Raw genomic sequence first — 14510 nt, 5'->3', positions numbered from 1 at the left:
GATTGTTAACCTTTTGAACCTCTTTATGTTAGATGTGATTTTGTTTATCAAATATAAACTTCGTATAAAATTTGGATTCTGCTTTTTCAATCTAAACATTTTTTTTCTTTTAATCCGGGAGTTGAGACTATATCAATATGTGTGATATATTCAGTCTTAGTTGTGCTTTCTATCCAACTTTGTATCTAAAGTTTTTTTTTTCTATGAGATTTCTTCTTTCTCTTTCATAACAATGCTGGTATTTAGGAAGATTTTATTTTTGGTTCTGATAATTGCCATTATATTAATCCTTTTATTCATCCTTAATCTCTTCCTTCTTTTAAGGCACTTTCTGTTAGTTTCTTGCGATAGGCATTATTAAATAATTACAAACCGCTTCTTTTTTTGTTTTTCTTTTCTGACCCCAATCATTTAAATTAAAGCTATATCCCTGTACTCCAATAAAAAATATATAGGGCAATCAGCCAGATTATTTTACGTTTACCGCTGATTCTCCTTCTTCTCCCCACCATTTTTGATAGTCATGATAAACTATGAATACATCTGTTCATTCACCCTTGTCTCCGTTATTTATACTTAGTGACATAGTTAAATATAATTGATGCCCACAACCATTTGCACATTTTCTTGGTAGTCTGAAACTCATTCCTTAGTAGATTATTCAGGAAGAGAGCATATGCCCAGTATTCCCTGAATTCTTGCACGCTGAATTCTTACGTTACTTTAGTTTACTCTGGCTTAAAGCATTGCAGTCAACGAGTCTGATGCTAATCTGATTTTTAGAACTCTTTTGCTTGGTATTTTTACCTCTATTCCCCAAATATGTTTTCGTTTCCTTAATATCTGGATTTTTCTCTTGAATGTATCTTTATTTGATCATTCAGATTGATTTTCTCAGGTATCTTGAACCTTCAAATATTCTTTAATTTTAGCAAAGTATTCTTGATTATGGTGTTTATTATCTGTAGTGTTCTATTGTGGTTTCATTCTTCCAGAACTCCTTTGGTATATACTTTGAGCTTTTTCTTTTTTTTCTTTTAAATTTAATTCAACTTAAATTTTTATATGTTACATTTTCTTTTTTCTGTTTTCAGTATTTAGCACTTTCTTTCCAAAATTTTTAAATTTTTTTTTTCAACGTTTATTTATTTTTGGGACAGAGAGAGACAGAGCATGAACGGGGGAGGGGCAGAGAGAGAGGGAGACACAGAATCGGAAACAGGCTCCAGGCTCTGAGCCATCAGCCCAGAGCCTGACGCGGGGCTCGAACTCACAGACCGCGAGATCATGACCTGGCTGAAGTCGGACGCTTAACCGACTGCGCCACCCAGGCGCCCCACTTTCCAAAATTTTTAAAAATACCTTTTTTTATTTAAGAGATACAGAGAGAGAGTGTGTGTGAGGGAGGGAGAGGGGCAGAGGGAGAGAGAAAGAATCTTAAGCAGGTTCCACTCTCAACACGGAGCCCAGTGCAAGGTTCAATCCCATGACTCTGGGATCATGACCTGAGCTGAAATCGAGAGTTGGACACTTACCTGACTGAGCCACCCAGATGCCCCTAAAAATACCTTTCTTAATACATGTTCAGTTTGTCTTTGCCTTTCCTTTCTATTCTTTAGTTCCCTTACTGTACTCTTGTGGTTTTTCTTAATTTACATTTTTTATTTCTGTTTATAATTCTTACCTGAGCTGTTAACTCCAGTCGCCAAGCTCTCTCATTCATTAACTTCTCTCATTCTGATTTGGGTTTTTTTCTGCTGTAATTAATACTTTTTTCATAATTGCATTTAAATTGCTTTGAAGGAATAGGTTGGGGTTTTCATTGGCTTCGTGGCCAAATATATATATTTATTTTTTCATCATTTTCTTTAGTGTTATTTGGACCATTACCTTCTTTTCTTACTCCGTCTTTGTCTGAGTTTCAACCATCCTCCTTTTCTCTTTTTTCTTGTCATGCCGTAGCGAGATAGACTTTCCTTTTAGGCTTTGGGGGCTTAGTGTGGGCCAGGATAGCTTTTCTAGCTTCAAGGCCCTAGGACTTCCTTTCTATTTTATTGTCAAGTAATAAAAATATGCCCTCTTGCTGCGTGCACATCTTCAATACTGTATATTGTCTGCACCTCTTGTCTTTTTCCTCATTATTATCTGAATTGTCTCTCTCCTTGCTCCCAGTGTTTTGACTCTAATACTTTTGTGTTCTACTTTCAACAGTTTCTCTTTATTTATTGATTTTATTTTTTTAATGTTTATTTATTTTTGAGAGAGAGAAAGAGAGAGAGAGAGAAAGAGAGAGAGGAGGAGGGGCCGAGAGAGAGAGATGGAGACAGAGAATCCAAATCAGGCTCTGTGCTGTCCGATGAGGGGCTGGAACTCAGGAACCATGAGATCATGACCTGGGCTGAAGTTGGATGCTCAACTGACTGCGCCCCCAGGAGCCCCCAGCAGTTTCTTTTTAGTAGAGGATTATAGTCTTCTGGAAAAGTTATTCTATGGGGCATTTCCAAACCCAACTGTGGTTCCGTGGGTCTTTCTGTTCTAAATTATCTGGTTCCACTCACTCATATTCTGGGCTTTGACATCATGCCTTACCTCCTGGATTTGGTGTCCATGGGTTTTTTGTTGTTGCTAGTTTATCTGAGCTTATTGTGTGTGTGTGTGTGTGTGTGTGCGCGCACATGCGCGTGCGCGTGTGTGAAAATTTAGGTAGAGGCAAAAATCCTACTGCCACCAGAGCCACTGCCACTGCCTTTGAGATGGCCTGCCTGGTGATGAGATGTATGATAATTTTGGATTGCGAATTCACGATCCGTGTAAGTTTGTGGGAATCCTGGCATGCCTGTGCTGGATTCTGGAAGACATTTGCGTTTACTACCAACCAAAGATTAGGTTACGTTAATTTCTCAGTTCATGTTTTCGTGGGCCATGTAACTACTATACATTAAAACCAGAAGACTAGGTGTAGATACAGTCAGACCTGCTGATAAGACCCTACTCTTAGGAAGCTCTTATCTACTCAGAGGCATGCTTATTTTTCTTGTTATTTTCCTTTACCATTGGGGAGATTTTTCTCTAATCTACTCTTTCATGGGGTATTGGGTTATTTCAGGTTTTTTGGGGTGAGGAAGTTCTGTTACAATTCTCTCCCTCGTATTAGCCCAAGGATGTGTCACCTATGCTCAGGTGATAGATTATTGAATACAAGCCTCTTAGCTAAGGAGAGGGGCCAGAGCTCTGGCGTGTTGATCTTCAGGGTATCATTTTCTTTTTCGGCTCTTCCTTCGGTTTGAATCCCTGCGAACTTTCCTTTCTTTCCTACGAGCTCAGCCATGTATTGATTTGAAAAGATATTGATTACATTTTATCCTTCACTTCTGTATTTTTGAGATTGTTGGGGCTTAGACAATTATGACATCCTTATTTTCCTTATTTCAGTTGCCAGTCTTTTTCAAACTCCATTTCAATCTTATAAACCAATGCGTGATTTTTAATAAATCACTGCTGTAATCATGTCTTTTTCAAAATTTAATTAGATGCCTATTGCCTACAGATGCTTTCATCTGATATTCAAAATTATCTACTGGCTTGTCCGAACCCCCCACCCTTTGCTCCCTGGTCTCTCTACTTCCTTTTATATTCTTTGTGATCCAGCCAAACGAAATTGCTTGCAGTCTCTTAAGGTATTTATATCCATTTATTCCCATGTGATTTTGTTCATATTGCTTTCTCCCCCTGAAATGCCCATTCCTATATTCTTATGAGAATTCCTGTGTTTCTAAATCCCTTTGGAAGTGTCACCTTGATATGTTGGATCAGAAGGATTAGAGTGAAACATACATGAGTTCATTTTTCCATCTCTGCGGCTTCCTAGGCCTGTGGTCTCAGCTATAATTTTCTTTTCTGTGGAATAAGGAAAATATTCCTCTAGTTATTTGAAGGAATTTCTGGGAAAGTGAAGTGAGGAAACATATGTAAATGTATTCTGTAAACTTAAAATTGGTGTAAAATTACAAGTATTAGTATGCTTTTGCTTGCCCTTGTTCATTCTTTGAGGCCAAGTTCAAATGCCACGTCCTTCCTTAAACCTTCCCCGAGTCCTTTCTAGTCCAGCCAGGACTTTATCAGTACTTGCTACATGTTACTTTGTGTCGTTAATTGTCCCCAGCTCTTATATCCCCAGTTAGAATGTGGGTTTTTCAAGGACAAGGGCCAAGTCTGACTCCCTTCACACAATTCCTTGAATATTGTAGGTGCTCAATAAATATTATTTCAAATATTGAGTTCTTAAATACAGCAAGTTAGGGTAGGTATAAAATGCAGAGGCAACGGACTTTTTATTAAGTCCCTCCTTTTTATTTTTATTTTTTTAAGTTTATTTATTTTGAGAGGGAGACAGAGAGAATGAGCAGGGGAGGGGCAGAGAGAGAGAGAGAGAGGGAATCCCAAGCAGGCTCTGTGCTGACAGCAGGGAGCCAGATGTGGGGCTCGAACTCACAAATCACGAGATCATGACCTGCACCAAAACCAGGAGTCAGACGCTCACCCGATTGAGCCAGTCAGGTGAAGTCAGTCCTCTTTATACTAAAATCATCTACAGGTATCGACTCCTTTGTTAAAAAATAATCTCAGTTTCTGTATTTTTTTAAAACTAGCCTTTGTGATAAGGTCTTCTTCAGGTCCTTAGGTAGATACAGTACACTGATTTAGTCAATATCTGTTTCATCTGCATCCTTTGAATGGCAGCTGCTGGAAGTTTAGCACCAAAAGTTACATTTCTAAAACGCTTTGTCGCTCAAAAGTTACATTTCTAAAACGCTTTGTCGCTAAGGTTTCAGTTTTCCACCAGTGAGAGCAATTTACCCAACACTTAACACTCGTAACTGTATTACGTGTCAGGAGAGACACCAGCAGAAGAAACATTTCTTTTGATGACATCGATCTGGCAAAAGCATGGTGTGGTTCTGCCTCTAACAGGTCTGTCAGTGGTGCTCTGATTTCCAAATCATAGCCCAAGTAGTAGGACACTTTTGTGCCGCGCTTTTTACAATGGCTTCTTAATTTCCCTGATTGCTGATTGTGGTATAGATAGCTCCTATGGAGAGACCATTCTGTGTGGTTCGTGGTCACCCAGCCCTCGTAACAATTTTGTAAGCACAAAAGTTCCTGTATGAAAAATCTCTTTCTCGCCAAAGTAGCGAGAGTGAGTTGTTTCACAGGTGGATACTTGCCATCACCCTTTTCGAAGTTCTACGTGATTCATTATGGCACAACGTCCGAGCATCCTAATTTCAGTATTTTATTAAGAATTGCGCTTTCCTCTTATTTCATGTGCCCTGAACCAGTTTTCCAAATGCAGTCGTATTATTTAGCCAGAGTGGCTTCAATAGGGTAGCGTGAGAACTTGTACATGTAAATCTCTATTTTACTTGAGCTTTGTTGCCTTGCTTAATCGTGACTGTTTTAATATTGTTAACATAATAAAAGCATCCTGGAGAGGATCAGAAGAAAAGTGAACACAGTTACAAAAATACGAAAAAATAGGGGCGCCTGGGTGGCTCAGTCAGTTGAGCGTCGGAATCTTCATTTTGGCTCACATCATGACCTCACGGTTCATGGTTCGAGCCCTGCATCGGAGTCTGCCCTGACAGTGCAGAGCCTACTTGGGTTTCTCTCTCTCTCTCTCTCTCTCTCTCTCTCTCTCTCTTTCTCTCTCTCTCTGCTTTTCTCTCTTTCTCTCGCTCACTCTCTCAAAATAAAAAAAAAAAACTAAAAAATGTAACTAACAAACAATGAAGGAGATAGAGACAGGAAGACAAAAATAAAAAGCTTGATTATTATCATCATTTCAGTGTGGCTAGCCCGTCAAGTGGCCTTCCACTTTTTTCACACATCAGTCCTTTTAAACGTTGGAGAAGCGTTTTTGCAACAGGAAGCCCCCTTAAGCTATTTGCCTGCCGCTCGGGTCGTTTACGTCAATGATCAGAATGTCAGTCTGTGCGCAAAATCGTTTTTGAACATCTGATGTTTTGCACATGCGACTTCATGCTCAATTAGGCCTGCAACAGTGTGTACAAAATCCCGTTGCAAATTGCACTCAACTGCTCAAATAGCTCTTTTGAAAACTATTTCCATTTATTTTCATGTAAGAAATGCATTTACAGGACAAGGGGAATATGCGTCGATTTTCTCTGAGGGGAGGACCAAACAATGCAAGTGTGCAGGGTCGGCAGAACAGAACTTAATGAGTTAAATTCTTTTTCAAGAGAGCTTACTCTTTATGCCTCTACAAGAGCCTTAATAATCAGAGGCAAATAAACTCACTCAAAATCCTTGGCAAAAAGAATGCCACAATAGCTCAGAATGGATTGATGAAATGTTTGAAAGCCTTTTATTAGAATTCTGCAAATTGGGAACACTTCTGTGAGCCAACCTTCCAAAGAACAGCAGCGTTGGGCTAGGGCTGCGGATACTCGCAAAGAGATGCCTTTTGATAATCTGGAGGCCTTCTAGTAACTTTGCCTATTTTACCTTTGATCTTGTGTTTAGCCCTGATTGGGCCGTGCTCTAATCTAGTCGCGCCAGCTAGCTAAAAAGGAAAGCTACACAAGAATTTGACGAACCTGCATAAAAACTTCAGGGTCTGCCACTTATGTGGATGGCTCTGGGTAGGTTACTTATGTACTCAGAGCTTCAGTTGCCCCGACCGTATAATGAGAATAATGAAAGCTCTTATTTCCCTGCTTTGTTTTGTGGATTAAATGAGGGCAAATGTCTATAAAAAGCCCCCAGCACACTGGTGGGCATTGTAGTGAAAGCTAATTAATGTGGGCTTTTTCCCCCTCCCATTTTCAAAAAAGAAAATGGACATCACCTTCGGTCTGTGATATGTGATTAGCCAAAAGTCTTTGGGGGTGCTGATTGGGGATATTTATTGTATGATGCAAATTTGTATGATGAAGTATCTTTAATCATAATCAGGTAGTTGATTTGAACCCTTGAGCAAAGGAAGCTAATCACCAGAAAGATATGTGCCATATACAAACCTCAGTGCATGAGGTGGAACTTTCAAGGAATGTCATTGCTTTCGCCTATTTTCTAACGAAGGCAAAGAATCTCTGCGAATGTCAATCTATCAGCTGTTGCGGCACCGAATAATTCTCAATCCTAAAATTCATTTAATGACCATAAAATTTTAATAAGACAGGTGCAGAAGTATGTGCAGGAGTGCTTTCCCTTAAGTCACTTTTTTGGTTCGCTTTCTCTTCCAACATTTCTAGCTCAGGTGCTAAGAAATATTTATTAAAGACCGTCCACAGTTTCCAATCACCTCCGTAGGTGTTGCAAATTATACTTTCAGCTGTAATAAAGGAGAGATTTGGCCGCAAATCACTCCTCGGAAACATATTTTTATGGTTTCTAAACTAATGAAGTCAGACAGCCGCATCATCTGCACAGATCCAGAGAGGAGGGAGATGCTTCTTCAAAGACAAAGCCGTGCCGCAAATTTAAAGCCACGTTAAAAAACCCCAAACTTACCATATCAGAGTGGCTTGAAAACCAACTCAAATCTTACTATGACCTTATGTGGAACCAACAAAACCCTTCTTCTGGGTTGGCCACAATGGAGGCTACAGCCCTGGATCCTGTTGAATCATCAATTCGTTTTGAGATCCTCGGACAGTCAGCTAAGTTCTTTGTGCCTCGGTTTTCTTATTTTACACGTAGGGGAGATTAGGGACAGAGCTATGACCTGTCCTGGGAATAAAGTTTTATTGGAACATAGCCACACTTATTTGTTTACATATTGTCTGTGGCGTCTGCATTGACTACTTCTCAAAAAGAAAGATTAAGGAAGTAATTGCACTGGGGCGCCTGGGTGGCTTAGTCAGTTAAGCATCTGACTTCGGCTTAGGTCATGATGTCACAGTTTGTGGGTACGAGCCCTGAGTCGGGATCTGCTCTGACAGCTCAGAGCCTGGAGCCTGCTGAGGATTCTGTGTTTCCCTCTCTCTCTCTCTCTCTCTCTCTCTCTGCCCCTCCTGGGCTTGTGCTCTCTCTCTCAAAAATAAATAGACAAACAGTAAAAAAGAAAGAAAATAATTGTGTTATTCGCCCCAATTGGTTCTGCCTTCCTGAGTCCACACCATCTACAGTGTAACTTCATAGTTCCTTGCCCCTTGACTCTGGGCTCAGGCATGTGACTTACTTTGACCAATTGGATATTACTATATGTGACACAGAGGCTCAACATTGGCATATGACTTGATGCTTACTCTTTTCTCTCATTATCATCCCAGGAGAACTTGCCGGGGCTAGACTTTTAGAGCAGGGGTAGGCAAACCCTTTCTATAAAGGTATAGACTATAAATATTTTACTATAAATATTATATAAATACAAATATAAATATTTGCAGGCCATATAGTTCTGCTACAACTCCATCACACCGCTGTTGTGCAAAAGCAGTCATATATAGCATATAAACTAATAGGCAGGTCTGTGTTCCGATAAAACTTCACTTACAAAAATGGTGGTGGGCTGAATTTGGCCTGTTAATCTTTTTTTTAATGTTTATTTATTTTTGAGAGAGAGAGAGAGAGAGAGAGAGAGAGACAGAGTGTGAGCAGGGGAGGGGCAGAGAGAGAGGGAGACACAGAATCGGAGGCAGGCTCCAAGCTCTGAGCTGTCAGCACACAGCCTGATGCAGGGCTCGAACTCACGAGCCGTGAGATCAGGACCTGAGCCGAAGTCGGACGCTTAACTGAGCCACCCAGATGCCGCTGGCCTGTTCATCTTCATATTGGAGAAAAAGAGACATGTGGAACGCTATGCACCTGAGCTGAGACAGACCAGCCAATTAACTCACAGACATAGAAGCAAACCCACACGATGTGCCAGAACTGCCTGGTTCAAGCTCAGATGCATAAACAGTATATCCTTATTGTTGTTTGCCACTGGGCTCTTGAGGTTGCTTCTTTCACAGCAAAAGCCAACTTATTCAGTGATTGGTCTTCTAAAACTCCTGTATAAGCAGCCTGACCAAATTCACACACACACACACACACACACACACACACACACGAGCTAAATAGTATTTATAGATTATCTTGTGTCTACACTAGTAAGAGCAGCTGCAATTTACACATTACCTACTACTGTGGGGGAAGCCATGTGCCAAACTCCATACATAATCAATAATCCTTGAACCTTTCCTGGTATATAGATTTTTTTAAATTACCTATTTTTTTTTTCACATGAGAAAAGAAGCTTACTGAGTAGAACTAGCTTGGCCAAGGTTTTAGATATATGAAATATCAGAGCTCAATTTATCTCTAGATTTCATAACGTCCAAATGTTTGGAGATCCTACAGATCTCTGAAACCTCAAATAACATTTCCCAATTTAATGTAATCACTATTTCCCTCCAGTATAAATTTTTAAAGTATCTTTTAAATAAACAAAGTGTTTTCAAACATCGTGGTGGAAAAAATACCATGAAAACACACCAATTAAAACACTTCCTACTTTCCAGGCTAATAGTAAGTAAAAACCGAGTAGGGATCCAGAATTCTGTCATTAATAGAAGAGCTTGATCAATCTGCACCCAAATCTGAGCTTGTCTTCTACTATACAATGATAGGTCAATTTCAATTTGGATGTGATAGTTCAGTACATTTGCTCTGTTATATTTTATAAATATATGCTAAGGATGCTATTTTCGTATCTACAACTTGTATAGTTGTGCATTTTATCTTTCAGCCAAGCATCAACAAATCAGGTTTTTCTCAGTAGGCCTGGTTATCCTGACCTTAGGAAACAAAATTAAACAAATCAACAAAAACACTGCTGCACTGATCAAGGAGAACAAACAAATGAAGGAGTAATTAACTCTTAAGTCCTTGATTGGAGTAAAATTTAAATAATAAAAGTAACCGCCATCTAAAAATTCAGCAAATAATATTAAGTTTTCAAAGCCAGCATTATAACTTTTTTCTTTATTTGGTCTCCGAACTCGAATTCAGTTTCTTTTTTTTTTTTCTGATTTAATTTATTTTTATTTTTCTTATTTGAAAGAAAGAGAGTGTGAATGAGGGAGATGGGGCAGAGGTAAAGAGAGAGAGAATTCCAAGCAGGCTCTATGCTCAGCACAGAGCAAGATGTGGGGCTTGATCCCAGGACTCTGGGATCATGACCTGAGCTGAAATTGAGTCGGATGCTCAAGCAAGTGAACCACCCAGGCGCCCCAGAACTCAGTTTCTTCTTCAAAGGATTTGTTCAAAGGATTTCACTAGATTCTAATTTGATTCTACAATTCAGTCATTTGACCTGGAGCAAATCACTTAACCTCTCTGAGTCAGAATCATCCTAATCTGTAAAATAGAATAATAGTACCTACTTTTTAAGAATTGCTATGAAAATTAAAATGCTGAGGGATGCGGGGCTCCTGGGTGGCTCAGTTGGTGAAGCGCCCGATGTCGGCTCAGGTCATGATCTCATGGTTCATGGGTTTGAGCCCTGCATCAGGCTCTGTGCCGACAGCTCAGAGCCTGGAGACTGCTTTGGATTCTGTGTCTCCCTCTCTCTCTGCCCCTCCCCCACTCATGCTCTATCTCTCTCTCTCTCTCAAATAAACATTAAAAAAAAAAAATTTTAATGCTGAGGGATGCAAAGTCCTAACGAGTCAGTGTCTAAAAATTGCTCATTAGTTGTTTGTTGAATCTGATTCCGTTGCTGAAAACAATGGTAGTCAGTGTAGCTGTTCAATCTTTATTTACATACCATTCAACAGTACTTCAGGTGAAACAATAATTGAATATATGATTCAGCGAACGATACATGAGAATGATTGTGCATTTGATTATATTCCCTTGTGGAGAGGATATGAAAAGTCAAGGGGCTATGTTTCTGTTTACACAGGGCATTGACTCCAGTCATAAACTCCTCGACTTATTTTGGTGCCAATAAAACATGTTTTTGGAGACAAATGAAAGCTTATGTTGGTATTCATTTGACCTGTCTTCTGAACAGTAAATTATTACTATTATTAATATATTTATTTATTTTGAGAGAGAGAGAGCATGTGTGAGCAGGAGAGGGGCAGAGAGAGGGAAAGAGAGAGAGAGAGAGAGAGAATCCCAAGCAGGCCCTGACCTGTCAGCATAGAGCCCAACGGGGTGCTTGATCCCAGTAACTGTGACATCATCACCTGATTGGAAATCAAGAGTTGGCACTTAACCAGCTGAGTCACCCAGGCACCCCATGAACAATAAATTATGATATATCATATGGCGGCTGGTTAAAATTTCTAAGAAATAATTATAGCAATGTAATAATGATAATATGTAAGACAAATCTTATAAATTTAAGATATGCAAAATAGGTGAAAGAAATTTTATATTTAAGACAATAAGCCAGTTTGTTACTATTTGTTACCTAATTACCACATCATAAAGAGGCATAGGGAAGTGTTCTGAAAAAAATCTGGAACATTTTGAGCAGCAAATAGGAGTATAGTCCACCACGTACTAGCTAAATCATCTTGGCAAGCTTTTAAATCCTTAGGTTTCTGATTTCTATAAAAGGACAATCAATCACTCTTTATTCATTCATTTAGCACATATCAATTGGGTACCACTGTTTAATACAGACTGCAAAGAAAAGGACGAAATTGACAAGGTATCTGTACATAACTATATGTATCTACCCAACTATCTCGTATCTTCCTCGCAAAGCTTTTAACACAGTGCCCGGTACTTTGTTCAAGAAACACTTCTATTCTTGTTAAACTATGGGCCACTAATCGAAAGTTGTTGAAACCTCCAGGACCAGCTTGATGTAAAGAGATTGAAATGGTCTGTTCTCATTAAGTATGTAATAAAGTATTCCCCAACCAGTGCTGGGGGCCTCGGAATCATTTATTTTCAGCATATAAAAGTGTCCACCCCAGAAGGAAGTTGTACTGCATATATTCTTCTGCTACTTATCCAAAGATAGCAACCCCCAAAGCATTTGAATCAGCCACGTCCTTACCACGTACTTTGTAGGGGAGCTTCAATATGGCGCCACTGAAGGGTTTTAGAAGGGGGGTAGCATGATGTAACTTTCCTGTCTTATCTTTTCTTTTCCTATCCCAACAGTTTTACTTTTAAATGTGTTAAGCCTTTTTGCAGAACCATTTTTTCGCTGTTATCAGCTCCACTGTCAACCACAAAATGAACCTTTCCTCCTTTGTCTTCTACTCTTCCCGTGCACATTTGGTTCTGAAAGCTACCAGACATAAATTACTTCTGATAAACATCAGCAATTACTGAATCCTATGGCTACCGATAAACACTGTTTTTCTCAGCTCTAAAAACAGATTGATCTCTTTATTCCCTTTCACACTATGTACCAGAGCACTAAAGGATGTATCCAAGGTGCAAAAGGCTTTTTAAGAAAAGCATGCTCGTTAAGCGTCCGACTTCAGCTCAGGTAACGATCTCGCGGTCCGTGAGTTCGAGCCCCGCGTCGGGCTCTGGGCTGATGGCTCAGAGCCTGGAGCCTGTTTCCGATTCTGTGTCTCCCTCTCTCTCTGCCCCTCCCCCGTTCATGCTCTGTCTCTCTCTGTCTCAAAAATAAATAAACGTTAAAAAAATAAAAAAAAAGAAAAGCATGCTCATGCAGAATTAAATGAGAGTTCAGAAATGAACATTTTAATATACAATTTTCTTGAATGCTGCCCAGTTCCTTTTCATCTATTGCTTTCTAAACTGAATCGACTGTTTTCTGTGACTCTCTGTAACAGCAAAAAAATTTGTATCATTTCTGTTCTTTCTATCTCAACCTTTCTCTTCTAGTTTTTGTTCCTTCTTGAAATTGAAGAATACTAACTTGCTCGCTATTATGACCCAGTGATTGCTTATTTCCCATGATGCTCTTCTCTGTGTTGATTGGGCGCCATTCTTCCTCTGTATCACTCTAAAGCCATCTCCTCTGTTCTCCCAATGGCAGAAATCAACTCACAAATATTTGTATTCATTCTTTGCTGAGGGTTAAGGTTTTCATCTGTGACTTCAAGATGAGTCAGTAAGAGACGAGCTAGGTGCATGACACTTGCTATATTTTCCTCCCAATAAGATTTTCTTTTTTTTTTTAATTTTTAAATGTTTATTTATTTATTTGAGAGACAGTAAGCAGGGGAGGGGCAGAGAAAGGGTGACAGAGGACCCGAGGTGGGCTCTGCGCTGACAGGCTAACAGCAGTGAGCCCGACGTGGTGCTGGAACTCACGAACTGCGAGATCATGACCTGAGCTGAAGTCGGAGGCTCAACCGACTGAGCCACCCGGGCGCCCCCCCCCAATCAGATTTTCTTATCATCTTTTTTCAGATCATTTCTTAAATACCTTTGATTCGTGCACATTCGGTTTGGTGTTGTTTTGTTCATTTTATATAGTTTTGTTAACTCAGAGTGAATGAAGGCGTGTGGCAACTTGACGAGGAATAACAACAGAGAAAGAGGTTGGTATCCATACATGTGCAGGATGTAGGAGATTGCCATTGACACAAGCATATTCAATGATTTAACAGTTGTAATGGCGAGAAGAGCACCCAGCCCAATTCTGGAGTCATAGGATGGGATCCATGGAGTGAGGAATTTTCATAGATTCCCCCCCTTGCTTTTTTTTTTTTTTTTGCAATATCCTTCTGAAACATTTTGCCCCCAGTGAGACACACTCTCCTTCCCTTTATCCTCTCCTCTTAAATATTTACTGAGTTACCGAACTAAGATGCTCTTGGAAAGAAGGTAGTAATGCCTGACAATGTGTAATTGTTTGAGTTGTCTCTGATAATGCGTCTATGTCAAACAATTGCTTCAATGTGTTCATGCACAAGGGTTGAATAAAGGGACAAATTTAGGCTTAGTGGCAAAGATAGATAAGTTGTATCTGGGGTCAAAACAGACTTTCAGGTGCCTTGCAATTTCTCACGGACCTGAGATAGTGACCTGAGCCGAAGTCGGACGCTCAACCGACTGAGCCACCCAGGCGCCCCTGTTTAAGTTTTAATCAATCTCCTGATATTGACGTTAAATGCATATTTTAAATGTACATAATGCAGATTTTAATTTCATTCTACCCGGTGGATTCACTAAAGCTCTAGAAAATGGAATAAAAAGTAGATCAACATCACAAATGAACTAGCCCTCCAAGTATGGTCTGGAAGTTTGACTTTGTAAATAGGGGAATGGAGTATTTTATACTCAAAAGTTATATTAAGCAAAATATATGATAATGCATAAAAGGAATTCATTCAAGGAATTCCCATTTGTAACTCTTATCTTCCCCTAATTAAGGGGTGCACAGGTAAGTTTTCCAAAAAAAATTTAATGATCTATGGGGTATCTGGGTGGCTCAGTCAGTTGAGTGTCCGTTTGGCTCAGGTCATGATCTCGTGGTTCATGGGTTCGAGCCCCACATCCGGCTCTGTGCTGCCAGCTCAGAGCCTGGAGACTGCTTTGGATTCTGTGTCTCCCCC

Source organism: Prionailurus viverrinus, chromosome X (assembly GCF_022837055.1).
Source record: "Prionailurus viverrinus isolate Anna chromosome X, UM_Priviv_1.0, whole genome shotgun sequence".
Lineage (NCBI taxonomy): Eukaryota > Metazoa > Chordata > Mammalia > Carnivora > Felidae > Prionailurus > Prionailurus viverrinus.
Note: the sequence above shows the minus strand (reverse complement) of the source record.